The sequence below is a fragment of the Lepisosteus oculatus genome, chromosome 1, assembly GCF_040954835.1.
Source record: "Lepisosteus oculatus isolate fLepOcu1 chromosome 1, fLepOcu1.hap2, whole genome shotgun sequence".
NCBI lineage: Eukaryota > Metazoa > Chordata > Actinopteri > Semionotiformes > Lepisosteidae > Lepisosteus > Lepisosteus oculatus.
Genome location: NC_090696.1, coordinates 26690005 through 26713595, shown reverse-complemented (window position 1 = coordinate 26713595; position 23591 = coordinate 26690005). Strand labels below are relative to the sequence as shown.

Below are 23591 nucleotides of genomic sequence, written 5' to 3'. Positions count from 1 at the left end.
AAAACCTTCTCCTTCTCTGATTTTATGCCTACTCAGTTGTTCTTGACTAAACTGCAATCTTAATTGTGTCATCATTAATGGGCTTAACAATTGCCAAAGGAAAATGTGCAGATATTAACCTACATACTATGTATAACTAAAAATGTACAGTGTGTACATGTGCATAAGCAAATCATCTAAAGTGATGCTCCGCACAATACTCTAATTTAAGGAGAGCTTAATAAAGTAGTTTGCAAGTCTTGCAGTTTGTTCTCCCTTAGGGCTGTATTTTAATAATCACAGAGACACAGGGTTCATTTTGGAATTTTTCATTCTTGAAGGTCTGTAAAACCTTCACATGCAATCATATTAATACTATTACTTATTTTCCATTATTTTCTGCACGTTTTATGTAGACTGATTACTTTGTTATTTAAGGCCTATACTATCCCCAACCTACAATGCTGCTGCTTTCATGCTGCAATCTCAGCACACAGTTTGATCTCAGCACAAAGGTATAAAACTATTTTAATGCTGATCTTCTGTTGGAAGAATTTTTTTTAATTAAATACACTTCTGCATAGTATTTGGGTCTATGTTTCAGAAAGTTATACAGATTAAACAAAAAAAGTAAAAAATGTTTAGAAGATAAACATTTAAAGAAGTGAAACATTCATTCCAGAATATGTATCTTTTCAACAGGAAAAAAAAAAACAATTCAACCTAACCTCTGTTTGTCCAAAACCAAAGTGGCTCTGGAAGAATAAAGCAAATCTTCCTTGTTGCACATTGTGCACTAATAAGTAAAAGTTTTGGACTTGTATGCATCTTTAGGATTTTATAATGAAAACAGATGTTTACTGGACACACACACGTTTGATATCACTTTATGGGGCATTGAGTTCCAAATGCTGACACTACAAGAACTTGAAGAACCGATCCGATCAACCGATAATTGATCGATTACTGCTGTCAGTATTTTTTTATGTCAAGACCAGATTTACAAAGTAATATGGTGCTATTTTGTCCTTTCTTGATAACAATAGTTCTCCAAAGCTGACAAGTTATTTGGGTACTGTCGATACCCTGCACACATCAATCAATCTTTAACATATTTTCTACTGAATTCAACACAAGACTTTGACTGGACCACTCTCTTCTTGTCATTGTGAAATATTCATTTATGACCCAGTTTTAGATTTTTGGTGATTCAAACAGGCTTTCCTCTTGTATTCACCTATAATTTGCACTATCCATTTTTTCTCAATCCTGATTCCCAGTTCCTGCTGATGACAAATACATAACCTACCATCACGATATCACTATCATGCTTAATGCTTGGGATATATGGTACTGACTAGGTGATGTGCTTTGTTGAGCTTGTGCTTGATGTAACACTTTGCGTTTAGAGCAAAAAAGATCAGTTTTTGTCTAACAATTAAACCTTTTTTCAGATCTCTAAAGAAGTCTTTATCAGCAAAGTTTTCTTTGTTGCTGTTCTCCTACACTGGCCAGCCTTGTGTTAGAATATTGTTGATTTATGAACAGTGAATGCTATCTCAGTCATAGAACTTTGCACATCTTTCAAGGTCACTGGCTTCACTGTGGAATTCCTAACTAGTTTGTGCTTGCCCAGCTTCTGAGTTTGGAAGGGCAGTATGATCAAGGTACAGTGTGGTCCTCTTTTTAAGAGTACCCAAAGGCATAAGTAACCTTCTCTTGATCTGTGCCTCTCTACCACTTTATCCCCGATTTGTTTCAAGATCTCCTTACCATTCATAGATAATTTGTCATATTATCATACGAATTGTGGCTTGAAATTTAATATCTGATACAACTTACAGGCAGAAGCATTTGCTCTGAAGTCAGGTTAAATCACTTTAATTATACACAGGGACCATTGCAGTAATTGTATGACCTTTCAAATCATTCTTGCGCACCTGAACTGATTAACGATTGTCATAGCAAAGGGATTTTTGCAGCTGGAAATGTACTGATTGACTTTAAAAATCTAATTGACTTACACACTGAGAATGTTTGAGCTTTTCCAGTTCAGAGAAGGTTGTTTAGTATCCGAAATATACAATTGTATTTGAAAATGTCAAAACTGCAAGCTCAGATAGCAACAAAATGTGCAAAACTTTTCAAGGGAGTGAATACTTTTGGAATGTGCTGTTTATGGCTATGCAATTGGCTAGAAATGCCAATTGCATGATGTATGTTTTCCCCTAAGCTTTAGCTTTTATTTTGCTTTCATATGCAATGAAGATTGTTAAAATTAATTAACAACTGTGTAAAAACATAAGTACAAGAATATACATGGAAATAAAATTACAGAATTTAATTTTATAAAACAATACATACACAAAATACAGTAGTAAAATAATATTGATGCTTTTTACAGTTGTGTAATGAACATCAGCCAGGGAAATGTCAGGGACCAACACCTGTGTCCATCTGTCTTACTTTTGTCTCGTTCTTTTCTTCAGACCTCATCTCCTTCTCAATTGCTGACCAGAAATGTAGCATTGTAGATTATTTGTACAAATAATTTGTACTTAGAATTCTGTGGCTTAATCCCACTCATCAAAATGCAATTCTTTTAAATGGGATGCGAACAGGATATACTGTATATCTGTGTTATCATTATTGTGTGCACAAGTTACTGCACTTGCAGGGGTAGTGGCAGACATGTAGTGAGAGAGTCCCTTCAGTACTTGCTTTCACTGTGTGAAATACATTAATTTCATTATAACATTTACCGGTACAGTGCCTTATAAAGTATTCAAACCCTTGCCGTTTTCACGCCTTGTTGTTTCAAAGAGTGCTGTTATGACACTGTGAAGTTACAACTGATATTTGTTACTGTAGGTTATTTTCAGTTATTCCCCAAATGTCACATATGATTCTCTGCAAAGCGTACATGTAGAATGACAAACATAGCAGATCATAGCAGATCAGATCAAATCCTACATCAGATCAGATCAAATCCACAACCTTCTCCACACATTTAAACCAAAGATCAAACAGAAAGAAGTCAACAGATAATTCATACAAAAAACAAAAGAAAGGTCTTGACTGCATAAGTATTCAAACCCTTTCCTGTGGCAAAAAGGAATTAATTTAGATGCACAAAATTATTTACACAGGCCACACAATTAGCTTAGTGTCCTTTGCATAAAATAGTGGTTCACACGATTTCACATGAATAAATACACATCTCTCCCTCACTCAGGTAATGAATTTCAAGTCAAGATTCAATGATGAAGAATAAGGAGCTTTCAAAATGTCTCAGGGATAAGGTTGTTTAAAGGCACAAAACAGGAGAAAGGTATAAAAACTTTTCAAGAACCTTAACATCTCTTTGAACATGGTGAATTTCATCATTAAGAGGCAGAAGGCACCCTAAATATGAGAAATGCAACCACGAGGCCATGGCGACTGTGAAGAATTGCAGAGTTCAGTGGCTGAGGTGGGAGAAAATGTCCTTGTCACTATACAAAGAGGGCTTATACTGTCCCGATTGTTGTCCCTCCCCCTTAAGGGCGCTCCGGCTCTTTCACTTCGGACCTGATTTTGTGCACCTGCCCCTTGTTCCAGCCCCATTCCAGCCCCCTTAAAAGCCAGACGCCCACTAATTTTGGGGCTCTGCATTGATTTCTGTATCGTGCGAGCCCAGGACCTGGAATTGCCTGGCTCCATTATGGTTTTAAGTTTCTGTTCCCGTTCCCGTTCCCCCTGCCAGTTCTGACCCAGTTCCCGTTTTTAACCATCAGTCTCGGATGGACCGCCCAGCTTTGGACCTTTTGCTTTCATCCTGGATTTCGCATTGGACTCTGTTTTGGATCGTTTGCCTCGGCCACACCTCCCCCGACCACTAGCACTTCATGGACACGCCCCCCTGTTTTCATCCCCGCTTCCCACATGCCTTTTTTCCCTCGTGTATTCTTACTTAATCCCGGATTGTGTCGTCCGCATAGGGTCCGGAAAGAACGCTTTAGTTACATATACAGAATTAAATCAAGCAATAGAGTGCCTAAGTGATACTGCAAACATGAGGAAAAGGTTTTGTGGTCATATTATTAGTCTAAAATAATATTCTTAGTCTAAAAGCAAACTGTTATTTTAGGCACAAACCCAAAGGAGTTCATCACTCATTCAATGCCATCTCTACTGAGGTGCATTGTGAGAGCAGCATTGTGTTATAGCTATGTTGCTCATCATCAGGTACTGTGGAAAGCTTGTTAGGAGTGAAGACAAAATAGATGGAGGAAAGTACGGGCAAATATGAAAGGAAAACCTATATCAGTCTGCAAAAGATTTACAACCGGGATGAAAATTCACCTTTCAGGTGGACAATGATCCAAAGCACAAGGCCAAAACTACACTGGAGTGTCTTAAAAATAAGAAGGTGAATGTTTTTGAGGGTTCAGTCATAATTCTGACTTAAATTATATACTGTAGTAAATCTGTGGAAAGACTTGAAAACCACTGTCCACTAGCAACAACAGAGAGCTTGAGCAAATCTGCCAAGATGCAATGGCAAAAAAGACAGCTTTCAGAGATGGCACAGACTTACTCAAAAAGATTGGAAGATATAATTGCTACCAAAGGTACTTTCACCATACAGTATATTGCGTTTATGGTCTGGATACTTATGCAATCATTTTTTCCTTCTTTTTAGTTTTTTCCGACCTTTCCTGCAACGTCTCGTACCCTTGGAAGCCTTCAGTCTGAGCATTCAGATTTTGAATAAAATATTAAGTGTACAGAAATGCATATGCATCCTTATGTAATTTCACAAAATTAACACCACAGGAAGGGTCCAAATACTTTTGCAAAGCACTGTATGAGCTCAGATGTACCAACATGTGACAGTTGAGCATTAGTCACTAATTCTTTATTGTAGTCCTCAATAATTCTATTATATACTAAAATTGAATGAAGACTTTACTTACAGTATCTTTTGTCTTTACTTTATGAAAATAAAGTGTAAGTTGGCCTCTTAAAATACAAATGGTGCTTTCATCCTCTTTCAGTTATGGTGCAGCTTCAATTTAAAAAAAACTTTACTGTCTTTTAAAGTCACAGGTTTTATATTGAATCATAATTCTAGTTAAGTTATGGTTTGTTGTCTTAGGAATGTAGGGATGAAAGTCACTTGGGACCCATTTCATATACAGGAACATAACGGGTAAACATAATAAAGAGATGATCACTGAATCTCAGATTCAGTTTTTGGAAGGAGGGCTTTTCCTAACAAAAAGAAGTGTTTCGTGTTATATTTTCTTTGGTTACACCAAAAGTAAAAGGAATAGATTTGCTAAGAGGGTGAATCAAGTTGATAAAATGTAGATGAAAGAGTGCAAACTAGCTTTTCAATATATTTAAGACAATACCCATAGGTATTTTCAGCTGGCAATCACTGTCCCTCACGCCAATCAATTATTTCTCATCTTCGAAGCTTGTATCCCTTGTTAGCTAGAAAGGTTCTGAAGTATTTTTTAACATATCATAAATTTTATGGTGATAGACCCAGTGGAGCCTATGTAGAAAGCCCTCCCTGGAAAAAGTTGTTTCTGGGCCACTTCCAGCTCCCCATTTGCATTCTGAATTCTAATGGACCAGACAAATAAAAATAAAAAGCTTTGGATATTGAAAAAATAACAGTAACACAGTATTACACAGAATGCGCAATATTTGCAACAGTGTACAGTCTGCTTTAATGTGCTGACAAATGTATTCACAGCCTAATTATCACTTTTTTCTTGGTGCATAGCAGCCTAGAACTGCTCTGTTTTAGTTGCAGCTGAGCTCTGAGTTCCCTATTTGACCTCTTAGCTGAACTAATAATTCAGCCTGGTTGTATTCACGTTCAAGACAACTTTAATACCAGCTACTGTAATTGCTTTCTCAGTCTAAAACACGGAGACAGAGGAAAATGTTTGCTTAAAGTGGAAGCTGTTGATTAATTAGCTGTTAATATACTGTAGCTACAGTGTAGTGTGAAATGGCTCTTTTTTCTTACCTGTTGGACCATAAGTTGTTGTCAAAGAACTTACCAGGGATAGGGATTTTAGGATATTGTGTGCAACTCAAATGATATATACTTTATTCTTCAGATAGCATTCTCTTCACCATGACCTGCATACATATTCTGATTTTCTATTTTCATATTAACCGTTCTCTTAGAATTATCCTCTCAGTCTTTTGTGATTAAAAGAGTTACTCTTCATTTTTCAATGAAACAAATTACAAAGGAACAGCAAAATGAGCCAATGTCACTCAATCAGTTCTTCAAGCTGAGAGACTCTTTCACACTTCAGCCATAAACTTCTACCAGAGAATGAGTCATCACCCTTCAGTGTTGAATACCACCACTTCATTTTCTTTATCATTTTTGGTTCTTTGTTTCTTTGTACTGTACAGTATGTTTGTTTTAATTACAATTGCAGTTCCTAGCTGGCTGGATTGGCTTACTCAGAAGGCTTAGAACAATGTAAGCTGTTTGCTGTTTACCAATGTACCAACTTACAAGTAAAGACACAAATCACCAAAGAGTGTGATTGATTGGTTGATTATTAATATACTTAGGTTAATTCACTTTGAAGTTAATTATTAGGGCTCCCATATTAAAGAATAAACATACAAGAGTGACTGGCTGGTTGAGTCAGCCTCCATACAAATGGGCCACAGCATCCACAGCATACATTGAAGAAGAAAAGAGAGACAGGAGAAATGGATGAAAGCCAAGAAGAGTGAAGATGGAACGTCATCATCGTATCCATTCTCCCCCTCTTCCAAAGCAAGAGCCATATTAAGAAAGCCTTGCTTTCAGTCTTGGACACCAGATTATGGTCTGAGTATTATTTATTATTTATTATTTATTAAAATATTTAATATAATAAAGCTTGCTGTTTTATTGATTTTGGGTACATCTGATTTCCCATATTAAAGACTTCTCAGATTAATAGGAGAAAAAAGTCTCTCCTATTTCAGCAGTGCTTTGTTAGAACAGAAAAAATTGGTTCCAGTCATTTGTAGGCATTTACAGTATGTTTTAGAGTAGGAGATGTACAGTAGTTCTGGTGATGTCTGTTTTTCTTAGGACACAGGTGTTCTATTATGGTCTATAGAAATTTAAGACATATACAGTATAATACACATACGCCATACATTAATTACTGCATAGTTGTCTTATTATTAATAAATATTTGTCTACTGTATGTTTTGTTAAGTAATCATTAGAGCTTTACCAGAGAATAAAAGTACACATTTTATGTAATGTACTGTAAAGTTATTGTATTGTTATTTTCTTGCTTGCTATTTTGTAAGAATATTTAACTTTCTATATCATTATTAATACTGTATCTGTATATCCTTAGGACAGTTCCTGAAATCTAAATGTATGATTTTTATTTTCAATCTTGTTTTTTTCAGTTCTTAGCTAGGTGGTTTTCTGCAGTATTTGAAGCAATTAATTAATCTTGAATGCCTTTGGTTATGAAATACTGTACTTTTCACATTTCCCATTTTATATTGAATTTTCATAGTTACAAGTCAAAAAGAGAGAATGAACATACTGTACATGTAAGAATGCAGACAACCCTGTGATTTTATATTTGATGCTGTTAGAACTATTGAACTTATATCTTATACTGTATGTACAATGTCTTTTAAAAAATGGTATTGGACATTATTACACATTATTACTATGGAATTATTGTGGTGTTTGTTACATCATAGTCTCTGGAATGACCATGCTTTGTGTTCCAATATCTTCATAACTCAGCTCATTATATTTGATCCATGGATTACTGGATCAGCTGTGATAACAACAATTAGCCATATCACCATGTTTTTCTATCTTGCTTCATCTACTCTAGGTAACTGATGCTTTGAGAGCCAATGCATTTGGAAACTATCAGAGAAAGAAGGGAAGACATTTTAAATTTCTTGGGCACGTAGGTTCCACTGTGGCAGATTTATAAAGGGTTTTGTCAATGAGAAGAGAGCACAGCCTCCTTCTTTGCTGTCATTTATAGTAACCGGCGTTATATAGTGGGATTAAAAGCTTTAACTAGGACCGCTTATCTATGATTAAGTTTCCGTTTAAAAAGAACCTAATTGTCATTTAATTACACCAACTCACACAAATTAATTTTGTAATTTTCTGTTAGATATGGATAACCCTTCTTTTTCAATTAGGGAACGAAAATACGTATTTACATAAGTATAACAAGCATGCATTATTAATCTTAATTAAACCGCAGACTCGCACTGCACTCTTGACCACCTGTTGGGCCTGCTCTAAATATTTTACAGCTTTTCCTTTTTCATTTTTTTTTTTCACCGCTTCTTTGATGTTTTGTTCTGCATCCATCCTTTTTTGTCCTCTGTGGAATAGCCTTGGAATAATCCTACAGTTCACTTTCATGAGAGAAACTTTGCATTTTAACAGTTGTCTAGAGATATTTTTCCTTCCGTGTGAAATATCATCTTTAATAAAAGTATAAGAAAAAATGCCATAAATCTGTACTAACCACATAAAGCCGAAGTCTCTGAGAGACTGATTAACATCCAGACTGTTCAGGTTTTTCAATAATTAGAGGATGTGCTGGTTTGCAGCCATGACTGCTTTGGCCTTGATGCCATTTCCCAGGGCAGACAGCAATTATTATAGCCTACATTTCCTGCATTCTCTGCCTCCAGCCACCGAAGATCTTTTCAGATGAAAGGTCTATTAATTTCCTACAATCTTGTCACACGATTGGACTTGCAGAGATGCTGCATGCATACCCAGTAGTTTAGCAAGCCTCATTGTGGAAGAAGAGACTTATTATTAACAACAATATTTTCATGTCTAAAGGCTTCAGTATTTTTCTGTGTGCAGCAGCCTTAAATTTAATTTTACATAGTAACCCATTGAACAACATGCAGTCTGTGCTTTCATATCTTTTTTCTACAACAATGAGTTTTATTTAATCTGTTTTAAACATGCGTATCAGAAAAGGAGCTACTGAGTTTCATTACATCTTGGTGAACTCTAATCATTAACTCATGCCTCTGAAGGATCAAGTAATTATGCTTAACCCCGAAAATCTAGCTTAGATAAATGTTTTTTACAATAAGTGTGCAGGTCTTATGCTGCTGAGTCAGTTAAAACAGAACTTTCCATAGGAGTAATTATTTCAATCAGAATTATTGCAAAGAAATACAGTATCTTTTTCTCAGGACAGTTTTCAGTTTTTTCAGGAGGTGTTCTTTCACTCTCATCCCAGCAATCTAATGTAAAATGTCAAAATATCTTTAGTGACAATTTCAATTTGTCTCAGGAAGTCAGTACAACTCTTTGGTCATCTTGCTCATGACATTACAAACTAACATTTTACTGTACTGAATGTGGCTCAGCAATGCAGCTAAAGGTGACCATTTAACTGAGGCCACATGATTGAATTCCTTTCTCTCTTTTAAAAAAAATGCTCTCTACAGTAGTGCACAATAAAACCAGAATTTATACAGTTATGTAATATTTTTTATTTTACAGGATCCCATTACATGTCCAGTTTATGTTCCTAAATCAAGCAACTTATTCTAAAATGACTTATAAATGACATTTAATATCCATAACAATAATGTAATTATCTTCAGATCCAGGTTTGGTGTACAGTATATACATACAATAATAACACAAAAAATAGATAAGACAAGTAAGCTGTTATTCTTCTTTTATTAAAGGTTTTGATGTGATTGAAGGTGGAAATCAATTTTCACAGTGAGACACTATCATGTTGCCTCTTGTTAAACGTGCTTAATTTTGCACCAACATTTGATGTCCCAGTCATAGTTAAGGTTAAGGGGCGACACAGTGCCTCACAGAGCTGAGCTACTGAATTGGATTCCAGCTGCTATCTGTGTGGAATTTAAAAATTTCCCATGGGTTTCTTCTGAGTGCTCTGGTTTCCTCCCATAGTATGAAGACTCACTGGTAAGGTAATTGGTTTCAGATTTCAATTGTCCTGGTATGAGTCCCTCTCCATATTATTTTTTGTGCTATTTGTTATGTTTTATTAAAAATGTGCTATTTAAGTTCATTTCTGAATTTCTAAAACATTTATCATTGATTCTCTTGATAACCAGCAAGAGCTGGTTCAAAACTATACATAACAGGAGGGTAATATCTGCATGTTCAATGGTGAGGGAACAAATACAGCTCTTAAACTTAGTGGATCTCATCTTGTAGAGTTTAATGTGGTCCATGCTTTTTCCTCAGCAGTTATTGGAAATTAATCACTAAAATGAAACTGACTACAGATTAATTGCATCCCATTCCAACTGCCTTCAATCTGTGTTCAGATTTTACAATGATCTGTCTCACTGTTGTTAAATTATTCTTGGATCTGGTATCACTACTGTGACACAACTGGGATTGGTTCTCCTAATCTTTAAAATAGGTTGGTCACAAGAAAACAGGCACAGCCAGACCTCCTTTTTATTTATAATGCAAAACAATTATTAAAGTCACCAAATCCTCAATCACACAGACTAGAAGCCTAAGCTCTTCTTTGAGTGGTTAAATAATAAGTCACTCACTGTAAATCATGCATGTGTCAGCCATGAATATACTTGGGAATCTGAGAGTCACACTTGATTCAGTCCTGTCTTTTGAGTCCCATGTGAAAAATTTTAATTAAGAAGTCTTTTTTTCTTCATAGAAATATTGCCCGCATTAAGCATTTTTTACCAATGTCCAATCACCAATGTATTTATAACATCAGGGCTTGATTATCACTACTCTTTACTCTATGCGCTTTCTAACACCCTGCTCAGTAAGTTGCAATTTGAGTAAAACTCTGCTGCTAGACTTTTAACTTTCACCATACCTTAGCAGCATACATCTCTACCTCAGCTGCCTATTAAGTAATTTATTCAATACTGTATAAGATCCTGATAACAACATTTAAAGGTTTACAAAATCTGGCTCTATCATACATCTCTGAGCTCCTTAATGTTTACACTCCTTCACATAGGTTCCAGTAAGTTTAGGCTGGTTCTTTGCTCACTGTGCCCAGGACTAAATCTTAGTCTTTCTAAGACTAAGATTGTGTGCTTTAATAATAATAATAATAATAATAATAATAATAATTGCTTACACTTATATAGTGCTTCTCTGGACACTCCACTCAAAGCGCTTTACAGGTAATGGGAACTCCCCTCCACCACCAATGTGCAACCCTACCTGGATGATGGGATGGCAGCCATAGTGCGCCAGGACCTCAGTTTTATGTCTTATCTGCAGGACAGCACCTGTTTACAGTATAGTGTCCCTGTCACTATACTGGGGTATAAGGACCCACATGGATTGCAGGGTGAGCGCCCCCTGCTGGCCCCACTAACACCTCTTCCAGCAGCAACCTTAGTTTTTCCCAGGAGGTCCCCCATCCAGGTACTGACCAGGCTCATACCTGCTTAACTTCAGTGGGTTGCCCATTATGAGTTGCAGAGTGATATGGGTGCTGGCCATATTAGATTTGCCTTACTTTAGATTGTGAGTGCGTTCTCTCAACCATTGCCCCATTATAATGGAATGCCCTTCCTCAGACTCTGACTCTCTTCAAATCCAAACTCAAAACTTATCTCTTTACTAGGGCTTTCGGTACAATATCTGCTTGACCTAAATTCTATCTGTATGAACCCCTATATTCTTGTTTATATTTTCTTTCTTTTACTTCTTGGGTACTTATTTGTCTTTTTCTTTGTCACTATGCACAATGTCCTTAGGTTTGAAAAAGCACTTTATAAATTAAAATTGTTATTATTTTTCGCAGCTGGCACAGTTCATGTTCATTTTCATACTGTACATGACCAAATAATGGGCATTACATTTAATTTCATGATGACCTCACCGGTTCACCAACTTTTCACAACCCATTAAAGAACAGTTGCACAGAAACAAGTATCATTTAAGTCCATTGAAAAATTAAAAATAATACACAGAAATATGTAATTTCGCCCTTTTAATTTCATAGTGTTAAAGTGTGGACAAAGATGTTGTTAATATGTGTTGAAGACCGGATTTACTGAACAGTAATAGTGGATATACTATTTGAAAAAAAGGTAAGTACCATCCATTACTCTGCAATGTCTTATTTAGTGTTCCCATCACTGTGTGGAAAATGAGAATTTACAGGGGAAAACTGAACACAATTCTGATGCCACCTCATTGGCATTGAATTAATAAGCTCCATATACTGTACAGTATGTAAAATATGGTGCTAAGCACTGATAATGACTAATAATATAACCATAAGGTATTTTTTTAGCTGACAAATTGTTAAGTGAATCTGAAACTCAGAATTAATGACTTCCAAACCCTAGTGCTTTAGGTGAGTAAAACTCTGAATGTCACATGCTTCTACGAAGTAAAGACCTATCAAGAGATGCCTCCTGCTTGCTCACTCTGTGAATCAATCATTTCTTGACAAACTGGGGCTGATGACAACAAGCATTTGCCTCAGCAGGGAAGTGTTACATCACAAGTCCCACATTGGTCTAGAAGCACACCACCCTTTGATCTTAGTATTAACCTTTCTTCAACAACATCATGCCCTGCTGAATGTTAGTACAGGTACACTATCCTTGTGGAATATGAAGTTGCAGCTCCTTCCAAAGCTGTACAAGATCTGTTCATGCTGCAAGGTTTCAGTGCTTACTACAGCAGCTGTTCTTGCTTTAAGTTAAGCCGTTGTTAGAGCTAGAGCACTGTGGAGTCAGCAAGTGTTACAACAGCAGTCGGCCACGCCTGTCACGACCGTCTTCCCTCCTCTAGAGGGCACTCCTACCCTTTTGTATTCCCTTTAGTTTAAGTTCCTAGTGTACACCTGTGTCTTGTTACCTTTTTTATTATTTAAGCCTGGTGTCTCCGCTGTTCTGGGCTCAGTATTAGAAGACGGATGTCTGAAGGCCTGCCTATCCCCTGGGCTCAGGAGAAGCCCGAGGGCAAGGCCTTTTCCCCAGGCATCCTGACCATCTGAGTCCGAGGCTCGGAGCGCCTTACTCAGTTATGGTTTTACCTTCCATGTTCCTGGATCCCTTTTTCCTGTGTTCATCTGGATGAATCTCCTGGTACCTGAACCTTGGACTGTGCAATGATTCCCCTTCTTGGAATTCCCTCTGGACTAGATTGCTACGCCCCCCCGAGCACCGGATCACTGCCGTCACCGTCCCCTGATCATCCTCCCATCCATTCCTTGCCATGTCTTCCCTTTTGTCCTTCTCCAGCCACTTCCGGATTATACTATCCGTATAGGGTCTTTACTACACATTTCACGGGAGTCAGGACCGGCTCACGTGACAACGCCTCTATTCACCTATTCATTTAGGGTCGGTTGCCATGGTTACATAATCAGACAGAAAGGCTGGTTTACCTGTTGGCAATTCCAACCTCCCCATCTCAGGTGAAACAGGCTACTTAAGGTCTGACAATGCTCTGTCATAGTGTTTAATCAGAGCCTCTCAAATTCTAAAGTTTTTCTTAATTTCTAATTCTGTTTTTTGCTTTGCTTGGATTATCAACCCTGCTTTGTTTTGCCCTTGTCTCCCATTATTTCCTTGTACAACTGAACTGAAATTACCTCTGCTACAAACCTTGCTTGCTTGCCTTAAACCTGCCTTTTGGATTTACCTTTTGTACTTTCACTCCGTGTTACCTGGCTTCAAACCCTGATTGCTACGACTATGAACCTGGACTGTTTTGTCTGTTTTTCCTGTTTTCTGTACTGTACTTGTCTACTGGTTTCCCCTTGAGTTTCCCTCACCTGCTGCTGGGTTCATCTCATGCAGCTTTTTAACTATCACTGAACCGCAGAAACTAAACTCTAGGTTGTCAAGCAGACGGGAGGTTTGCTCCTGAGTGAGATCCATGTGTTAACAGAGCAACACTCCCAAGTTTCTGATGGAAAGTGCCCTCCCTTCTTTTTTTTCTTAATATGTGAATTCATAAAAAATGCATTTATATGGGATTTATTTTGTCATTGATCTATACAAATTACTTTACTTTGACATAATACAATATAATGTCAAAACACTGTGAGGCCCTTTATACCCCCTTTATATATTTGATATTATAATGCCAAAGTAGAACAAAAGTTCTGGATTTCTTTTGCATGTAATTTAAAAGAATACAGTGAAGTGACTTGATTTGATGTATTTGCCCCTTTGTTATGACACTCAATATTGAGACCAGATACATCTAATTTCTCTACGAGATCACTCTAACACATACTGCACAGTATGTTCTGGTACAGGCGGCCCAATATTAGATATAGTGGTTAGAAAATGGATGGATCGATCACTCTAACACGTGAATGGGGTGCACCTGTGATCAGTTCAATTTAGTAACATACTTTCAGAAAAAAACACCTGTCTGTATAATATTCCTCAGTTCACAGTGCCTGTATGAGTGGAAACCCTACTTTGAAAACCACGGAGCTGTCTGTACAACTCTGTGATGTAATTGAGCCAGTAGCCATAATCACTCTGCAACTCACAACTGGCCCACTAAAGCTAAACAGTTGTGAGCCTGGCTAGTACCTGGATGGGAGACCTCCTGGGAAAAACTAAGGTTGGTGCTGGAAGAGGTGTTAGTGAAGCCAGCAGGGAGCACTCAGCCTGCAGTCTATGTGGGTCCTAATGCTCCACTATAGTGACGGGGAGACTATACTGTTAAAAGGCGCCATCCTTCAGATGAGATGTAAAACTGGGTCCTGCCTTTCTGTGGTCATTAAAAATCCCAGGGTGTTTCTCAAAAAGAGTAGAAGTGTAACCTGGCCAAATTTCCCATTGGCCCTTACCAATCATGGCCTCCCAATAATCCCCATCTATGAATTGCTTTCATCATTCTGAATAATAATAATTGTGAAGAGGCATAGATCTGGGAAGAGGTAAAGAAACATATCTAGGATGATGAAAATTCCCAGCACCACAGTCAGGTCGGCTGTTAGGAAAAGGGAAGAATTAAGAACCACCCAGTCTCTTTCTAGAGCAGGCCATTCTCCCAAACTGAGCAGCCAGACAAGAAGGACCTTGGTCAGAGAAGTCACAAAGAACTCAATGACCACCCTCACAGAAAGAACCTGTCCAAGGACATCTATAGAGCATTTCTGTTTAGATTACTGATGGTTTAATACTATAACATGCAAGGCCTCTTATCCATTACTCAGAGCAGTTAATGCTTTAAATACTTAATTGGAAGGGAAAGACAGAGTGGACAAAGACTAATTTTGTTTCACTTTTCATTCTATAGTCCCACACAGTATGTGTAATTAGTCATATTTTGTGATATAAAGGGTCTCACAGTGTTTTCGGTGTGGTTGAGTATTGGTAGCAGTGTGGGGCATCTGACTCTTCTTGTTGTAAATTTATTGAAAGCTCTGCAATGAAACCTCCTGGACTGTATGGTTTCACCATTGTGAATTTTAATGTATTTAAAGCAGTGGACCCACTTACTGCCAGGTTGTTGACTTGTATTAACATTCTCTTCATGTATTGTGGATTATAAGGTGTGTATACAGAAATGTTCACTCCCCTGTACTGAAGTATTACCCACCTTTTTCACTACTGTGAATGTGTGTATTGTTTAACAAGACGTCTCAGCACCATGGTTTATATTCTGATCTCTTTTTATCTAACTTTCATAGCTTGAAAAATTAGATGGAAATATGGCAATTCGTCGGACCTGAAGCCTATGGGACAAGCAGATTTTCAGTCAGAATAAAATTCTTGTAAAGTACCAGTTAATTCACAGAGGTATTCACATGTATGTGATCAAAAGAGACTATAAACCTTCAGGAACATCAGTTCTTGTCAGTTCATAAAGTCAGTCAGCCCCTTTTTGAATAAGATTTAGTAGTTTACAAAAAACATATGTATACTTTATACAGTATATGTATGTATTTATAGTATTCTTAAAATCTCAAATTATTCTTTACACTGTAAGTAATGATTGTTGATGCATAAAAAAATTACATATGTCTCTTATAAACTAACTAGACCAATTCTCCACTAATTGGCATTTTCTCTTTAAAACAGTACACAAAGAATCATCCTTTCCTGTCTTGAAAAATTCTGATTCCAGTTTGGTTGTGAAACACATATCAGCTGAGGACCAATATTGAATGATGATTGGTAAGTGTTAGGGTGTGTTGTTTATCACCCTCTTTTGTCCCTCCCTTCCAGATAGGCTTCTGGCTACATGGCTACGACAGTATGCAGATGGGTAGTATTTTATGATGATTGGCTAGTATTGGGGTGTGCATTTACAGGTATGGTCCATACCATAGAACTGTCAAATTTGAACTGTGTTAATTGATGAGAGCCAAGGAAAAAATGTGAAGATAGCTGCCAATGTTCTATTACAATTTCCAGGTCTGGGTCCACACTGACACATCCGCCATGACTGTGTGGACACTGGACAAGCTCCTCAGCAACCATCCTGTGACAACAGCTACTGCTGGGCTAATTAATAAGAAAGCAGGAGCTCCCTGATCTGCCATAGAAGAGATCAAAGAAGAGGGGTTTTCTTGTAAAGCCTTTGCAGACCTGGAAGTGGGCATGTTTTCTTTTTAAGGAACAAGTAATAAGTTTATTCTATGCTGAAAAAAGAAAGAAAACAACGTTTCGGCCGTGGTGTCACCTGAGAAGGCTCTATGGCCGAAACGTTGTGTTTTCTTTCTTTTTTTCAGCATGGAATAAACCTATTACTTGTTCCTTTGCAACCTACGCATGCTGACGCAGCTACCAACCTGAACTATGTTTTCCTTTTGTTATTTTTATTTTTGTTCCCTAGGACAAGCTACTGCGGCATAACAGACTTCACCGGAGTAGAGTGAGGGTCCAGCAGGGTTTTGGCTCTAATAAGCCTGTTGCTGATATTAAAGAGTATTTGTGTTTTTATATTATTTTGTGCACCATTAAACCCCTGTGAGTTTTCCCATACCACACTTCCTGTTTCCTCCAGCTCTTACCGCATCGCAGAGGGTCTATTACAAAACCCAACACGGATTACGGATCTTGTCCGTAACACATCCTCTTTCACTGCCATCTTTTGGTGTGCTCTGTTATTAGAAACATCCACCAAAATGCAGACATGGTGTATGAGTGTGTTGCCTTATTTTATCCCAAAATATTTACACTGCTTGGCATCCTACAGTATCTATGGCCTCAGTCTTGCTCTGCATTGCTTCATGTGCATATTTCCTCTTACATGAGCATTGTTAATAATATTTTCTGCTGTGTGCTTGCAGTGTTACCCTATTACTTGTGGCTGAAAAGCATCCGAGTGACGTAAAAAGCAAGCCAATTCTACAAATTCAGATATGTGAGATTCTACGTTACATATTTTTTGCACATGTAAATGTCTTTATTATTAAAGTATTACACTAGATAACAGATTTATTGTATAGAATATATTCAATGTTGTAAATTGTATTTGCAGTCCCTAATGTAATGTGTTATGTTTTGTTGTTTTAGTATAACCCATTGTATACATAAAAGTACAGAATCAGCATGGTTTCCAAAAATTGTATCAGCATATGCTAACAGACAAATGGGCAAGGAGAAAATATAAATTATTGTATGAATGGAACAAGGCATGTGTGATAAATTTTTAAAATTCATTTAATATCGGTACACTTAATAAGTGACCATTTCTAACCTATATAATTCATTAAAAAGGTCCACATCTCTAGGAGTGGGGATATTAATAATATATTTTTAAAGGTGTGGGGGGGTATTTTTGGATCTCTTACTTTAATAAAATGGATTGAACATGTAATTTGATTTCAAGCATTTCTTCTAAAAAATTGAAGCTGACATTCAAGCTTTATACCTTCATTGTAAAACAAATGGTCTTTTCCTGATATGAAGATAATTATTTGAATGCATGTTGGTTGATATAGTTTACAAATGGAAGGTTACTAAAATGGTAAATAACAGGAATTGTCTAAATGGCTTAGTCAATAACAAAGTTGTAAGAATGTTGTTAGGATTTTTCCAAGAATATACACAAGCAGCTGGTACTGTATATTGTACTTGGAGGCAAGTTAATTCTTTGTTCTCTGGCAGAGCTTTTGTAAAAATAATAATAATTCAGGCACACCTGATTAAACAAATATTTATTAACAATGACAGTGACACACACTACACTACATCACACATACATATATAACACACAAATTTCACTATGTATACAGTATGACAAGGTGTTTCAGAGGCCTGCGTCTAGAAAACCCAGAAACCCTAGACTGCTACCAAGTATTAGACTCTTAAACAATGGCTACAAAGGCCAGGATAAGAGATAAGCTTCCTTCTAAACTAAATACAATACAACCTGCAGTTAAATCTCTCTGCAAACCTGGATGCCACAAAATAAATGTGAGCCTAACTCCCTATTCTAAAAATGCACCCACAAAACAGGAAGGGCCATTTTTAACCAAGAAATTCTTTATTCAGGAAATCCAAGTTTCCTAAAAACACAGAGTAGCAAACTCTCTTTAGCACGGTTTAAACATTTAGCTCCAATCGATTTTTTTCGGATGATCATGAAGTAGAGACTCTCGCCCGGCACAAGTTCAAGTTCCGTCTGCTCCCGTCTCCTCTCTCTCTCGTGGTCTGCCTCTTTTTTTTTTCTTCTTTCCCTCCTTTCTGTCTTGATCTGATCTTCTACGGTGTCTTTCTGGACTGTTGATTGACACTTCATCCCAGACCAGACTGAAACTCAGAACTTAATTAATAAAGGCAGGTAAACTTTGAGATTATTTTGATCACAGACTCTGGACCTCCTACATCTCAGCAAACATCCCCTCTGCTTTGAAACTGGAGATGTTTATACTGCCAGGCGTTACATGCTTCATCTACACCTCAATTGGCACCTATCTCATCCTGTAACAATATATATTCATTTATTTCCCCTTATCATAATAACAAACTGATATATATTTTTGGAAGATGGACGTCTGAAGGCCAGCCTATCCCCCGGGCTCAGGAGCAGCCCGAGGGCAAGGCCTGATCTCCAGACGTCCTGACCTCTGAGTCCGGGGCTTGGAGTGCCCAGTTCCATTATGTTTTTATCTTCTGTGTTCCCAATCCTAGTTCCTGTTCTAGGATGGACCTCCCAGCATTGGGCATTGGACTGCACCCGAACTGCCCCATTGGACCTCCCTTGGATTTGTTGCCTGCTCCCTTTCCCCGTGCACCGGACCACCACTGTCACTGACCCCCGTCTGTCGACCCGGCCTTTTTCTGATGTGCTTCTCCAGACACTTCCGGATTTTACCGTCACGCATAGGGTCTTTAAAAACACACTTTACGGGAGCCAGTTCTGACTGTCCTTATGAAGAGTTGCTTATGCTGAAATGTTGACAAGTTATAAGAAAAAATATTTTGGAGTAGAGAAAGTGTGCATCCTGTTCATTTTATATTAAAGCATTGCACAGTATCTTTGAAGTCACACCCTCCAGCCCATCCAGCTCACCTTAAAGTTCCAAAAATAAAACGACAAGATTCTGTATTACACTCTTCAGCAAGAAACAAAAAGAGCAAAGGCAAGAAATTGGTACAAAGAACCAGAAAACAACTGAAAATTGTTGAAGCTGTTAATGGACAGAATCTTTTCTTTTCATAACCTATGGAATAGGCAGAACGCCAACTTGTGCGGGATCTTAAAAATGAGCATTTGAAATGTGCGATTAAATATAAATCAAGGAAGAATAATTGTTGCCACATAATCTTCGGTTTTCTTCTGTTTTCTAATCTTCTTATACCTCAGCTAAAAAAACAGATACCTTTTTCCTTAAACAGAAATAAATTGAATACTATTGTTTTTCTTGAAAGAAAGGCCTCATATAGATCGTAATCTAATTTATTTATTGAGCTGATTCAGAAAAAAAAATCAAATATCAAATTTCAGACTGGGGTAAAGTTTATACTGTATAAAAATGACCCAAATATCAGACAAAATGTGCTCAGAAGAAACAATGTTGACAAACATACTCATGACATTTATTAAATGAACCTCACATTAAAATGTAAACAATTTCAAACCTACAGAAACACCTAACAATATGTTTATCAAAACCCTCTGAAGCTGTTTGTACAAGTTGTCCCGTTGAGCACCAAAGACAAATCAAAACCCATCCTTGTCAGTTTCAAGTGCTATGACACATGGGTTTTTTCAAGTCATTATTTAAATACAGAAAAGATACAAATCTCCATAACTAGATATAAACCCCAATCATTTCCATCAGCACATCAATAGGGTTGTCAAATTTGAAATAACTGTTTGATTTAAAAAAAAAACATTTCCATGTTATGTACTTCCTTTTCTTGATGGAATCCAATAATTATTACTTTATAAATGCAACTCCTGTCTGACCTTTCTCGCCACAGATTTAATTCTGTCTATTTTTTCATCCCAATTTTACTTTTTTCTTTTTTAAAGGGAAAGATCAGAACCTTTCCTCTTCCCCTGAATTTACATCTTTCTCTCATTTCTCCTGATTTCTTACCTAGAGAATTCTAATGAAGAGGAGTGAATAAGATCTATTGGGAAAGAAGAGGACCTCAAGACAGGAGAAAAGGGAGTCATTGATGGCATGAAATTACCATAAAAGTACAATCAGGTTCATATTTTAAAGTGAATGTTTAAGTACCCTAAGAGATGGGCTTTGATTTGTAGCCTGATCAATCCCAGGACGTCTCATTGAGAGTAATAATTTTTTACTTAATTTTGGCTTGTTTTTTTTTTCTTGTCTCTGTGCTTACAACTGTTTCTCTTCTTGTTTTATTTCAGGACACCAGTCTTACTTTTTGCTGGAGAAAAATCTGCACTCCTTTACATCTTGAAAAAGCAAATAAATACATGGGAATTGCTCTAATTATAAGTTATATATTTTTTCTTTAAAAATATAAACTATACTGTTCTTTCAAAACAACGAACAACCCCACACCCATAATCATTGTAATTTTTAATACTAGTTTGGTGCTCTCTGCACATATGTGGCAAAAATGTATCCTTTAAAAAATACATCTGTATTCTGACAATGGTTCTTGAACAGATCCTTGTGGTACTCCATTACTCCAATATGAGCATTCGCTTTTTATATGTACTCTCTGAGTTTTATTTATTAACCAATTCTCCAAAATCCAAACACTAACATTTCCCTAAAACCATACTGCCTGTAAATTTTATATTAAATCTTTTATGCAGAACGTTATCAAAGCCTTCTTAAAATGAAAATGCACCACATCATACGCTTTTGTGAATTCATTACTTTTGTTGCTTGTTTGTTTTGCTTTTCTCAATCCATGCTGACTACTTCTTGATTTCTACAAACAGTGCCTTGTAAAAGTATTCAGACCCTTCCTACGATGTCCCATTTTGTGAAACTAAAAAGTGATGCCTGCACATTTTTAAAATGTATCCAAAAGTTGGATGCTCAAAATAAAGACTTAAGATTAAAATGATTTACAGTAAATGCCAGCAAAAACTAAGGAGAAAAGATCAAATATGTTATTTGCTTAAGTATTCAGATCAATGTACCCAGAATTAGGTGGAATCAAGTTTAGCAGCAATAACAGACAAGTCTTTTTAGGTCAGTCTCCACCAATTTTGCACATCACCTTTTATATCCACTGCTGAAGGTGGAATTAGGCAGTGGTCTGATTCGTAAGGTGAACCCATGTGCAGAATGGATGGGGAAACAGGCAGAGCATGGTGCAGTCAAACACAGTCCCTGTCCTGAGGTAGGTACATTGCTCGCAGGAGATACAGGTTTCCCGTTAGAATGCATTTTCATGGTAACTGGCACTGAGTGACATTCACTCTCTTATTTTTCAGTATTGCTTTGGCCCTGTGGTTTGAATGGTACATTTTCCCATCAGTTTTAAGTCTTCAGCAGACTAAAACGTGATCCTCTCGTATTTCTCTGTACTTTGCTCTGTACCATTATCCTTCAACCCTAACAAGCTGTCCAGTCCATGCTGAGGAGATACTTTTACCAAATGTGTAGATACTAAACAATCCTAAGAAAAAGTTTTATGTTTGCCAAAGTACTGTACATCTGGATGCTTCACTACAGTGCAATATGGATGGGTTGTCATCATTGAAGGAACCATAAATTCAGCATTTGATCAGCAAATTCTGGAATAGTGTGTCAGGTTATCCATTTATCAGTTGAAGCTGAGACAAGCATTAGAACAATGATTCCAAACATACAAGCAGATATAAAACCAAATGGCTGAAGAACAGATTCACATTTTGGACTGATCAGTCTAGACCTAATCGTCATGGAAATATTATGACAGGACCAGAAGTAAGCGTCTCATGCAAGGAACCCCTTAAATGTCAATTTGAAGCAGTTCTATAATAAAGGATGTGCCAAAAGCTTTTGCTAAAAGCCAATGCAAATGACTGATAAACAGTTACAAGAAGTATTTAGTTGAAGTCAGTGCTGTTGAAGGATGTGCCACTAGTTAATTTCACCCGGGACCCAGAATACTTGCTATTCTGCATTCCAGCTACTACTTTGTAAACAGTATGTAGAAAGCAGTGTTCTTATCTGGTGATCTTGATGATCTTGGTTACTTGGTGATCTTTGGATCAATACAGATTGTTATGTCCCAGTGTGTGGTCCATGTGTGTTTTTGTTGGTATGTTCCACACTCCTTGACTTTGATTGTTCTCCCTCCCCCATTGGTCCATCATTACACCATCGTTTCTGTATTTAATTAACTCTTGACCAATCAGAACTCAACTTATTCAGTATATAACTTGAAAGTTATCAGAATGAAAGGGTCTTTCGCTTGACTTCGGTTCTGCTTGGCTCAGCTTCGGTTTTTGCTTTGCTTTTCGTTTTGCTTTGGCTTTGCTTCTCTTCGTTTCCTTCGTTTTGCTTTGTGTGTTTCCGTATAGCTTCGGCTTTGTTGGTTTGTGTTTGACTCCTTGTACTTTCTTTGTTTGTGTTATCCATTGTTTCGCCATTAACATAACATAACATCACTTTATTAGCCCTATACAATTTCTTGCATTAGGAATTCATCTTTTCGCATACACCAGCTTGCTCTCCATGAGACACAGATGCACAGACAGGGAGAGAAGCTCAGGGTCAGGACGCAGGGTCAGCAATTGTACAGCGCTCATGGAGCAGTTGGGCTAAAGGGCCTTGTTCAGGGGCCCAATGGAGTAGGATTCCTCTCCTGGAACCAGCAACATTCCAGCCACAGGCGCAGATCCTTAGCCACAGAGCCACAGCTCCGCTATCTTGCCCAATGTGCTATATCACCCTCTGCGCTCTTTTGTACCCTATTCCTGCTGACTACTCTCGTTTTCCCCTATTTGTATTTGAAGTTCACTTTTGTATTTGTGTGAACTTTTGTGTATAGGGTTGATTAAGGTTGTCGGGTACATTCAACACATTTAGTTGATCTTTGTATTAGTAACACTAGTTTAGGACGGGTGAGTGCCTTTTGTCTTGTATGGTTTTTGGGTAGTTAGTGAAGGTAAGCTAGGACGTTAGAAGACGCCAAAGACCGAGTGTTTTGGGTTTTGTTTTGGT

General features: G+C 37.3%; 1 long non-coding RNA gene across 1 annotated transcript in view; it reads left to right on the top strand.

Annotated features, from left to right (window-relative positions):
- The window catches only part of LOC107077063 (uncharacterized), a 70896-nt gene extending 53137 nt beyond the window's left edge, over positions 1–17759 (top strand). Inside the window, exons 2-3 of the long non-coding RNA XR_001478198.2 lie at positions 16069–16164; positions 16826–17759. This is a non-coding gene — a long non-coding RNA (uncharacterized lncRNA). The remainder of the gene's footprint in view (positions 1–16068; positions 16165–16825) is intronic.
- Positions 17760–23591: the final 5832 nt, after the last annotated feature.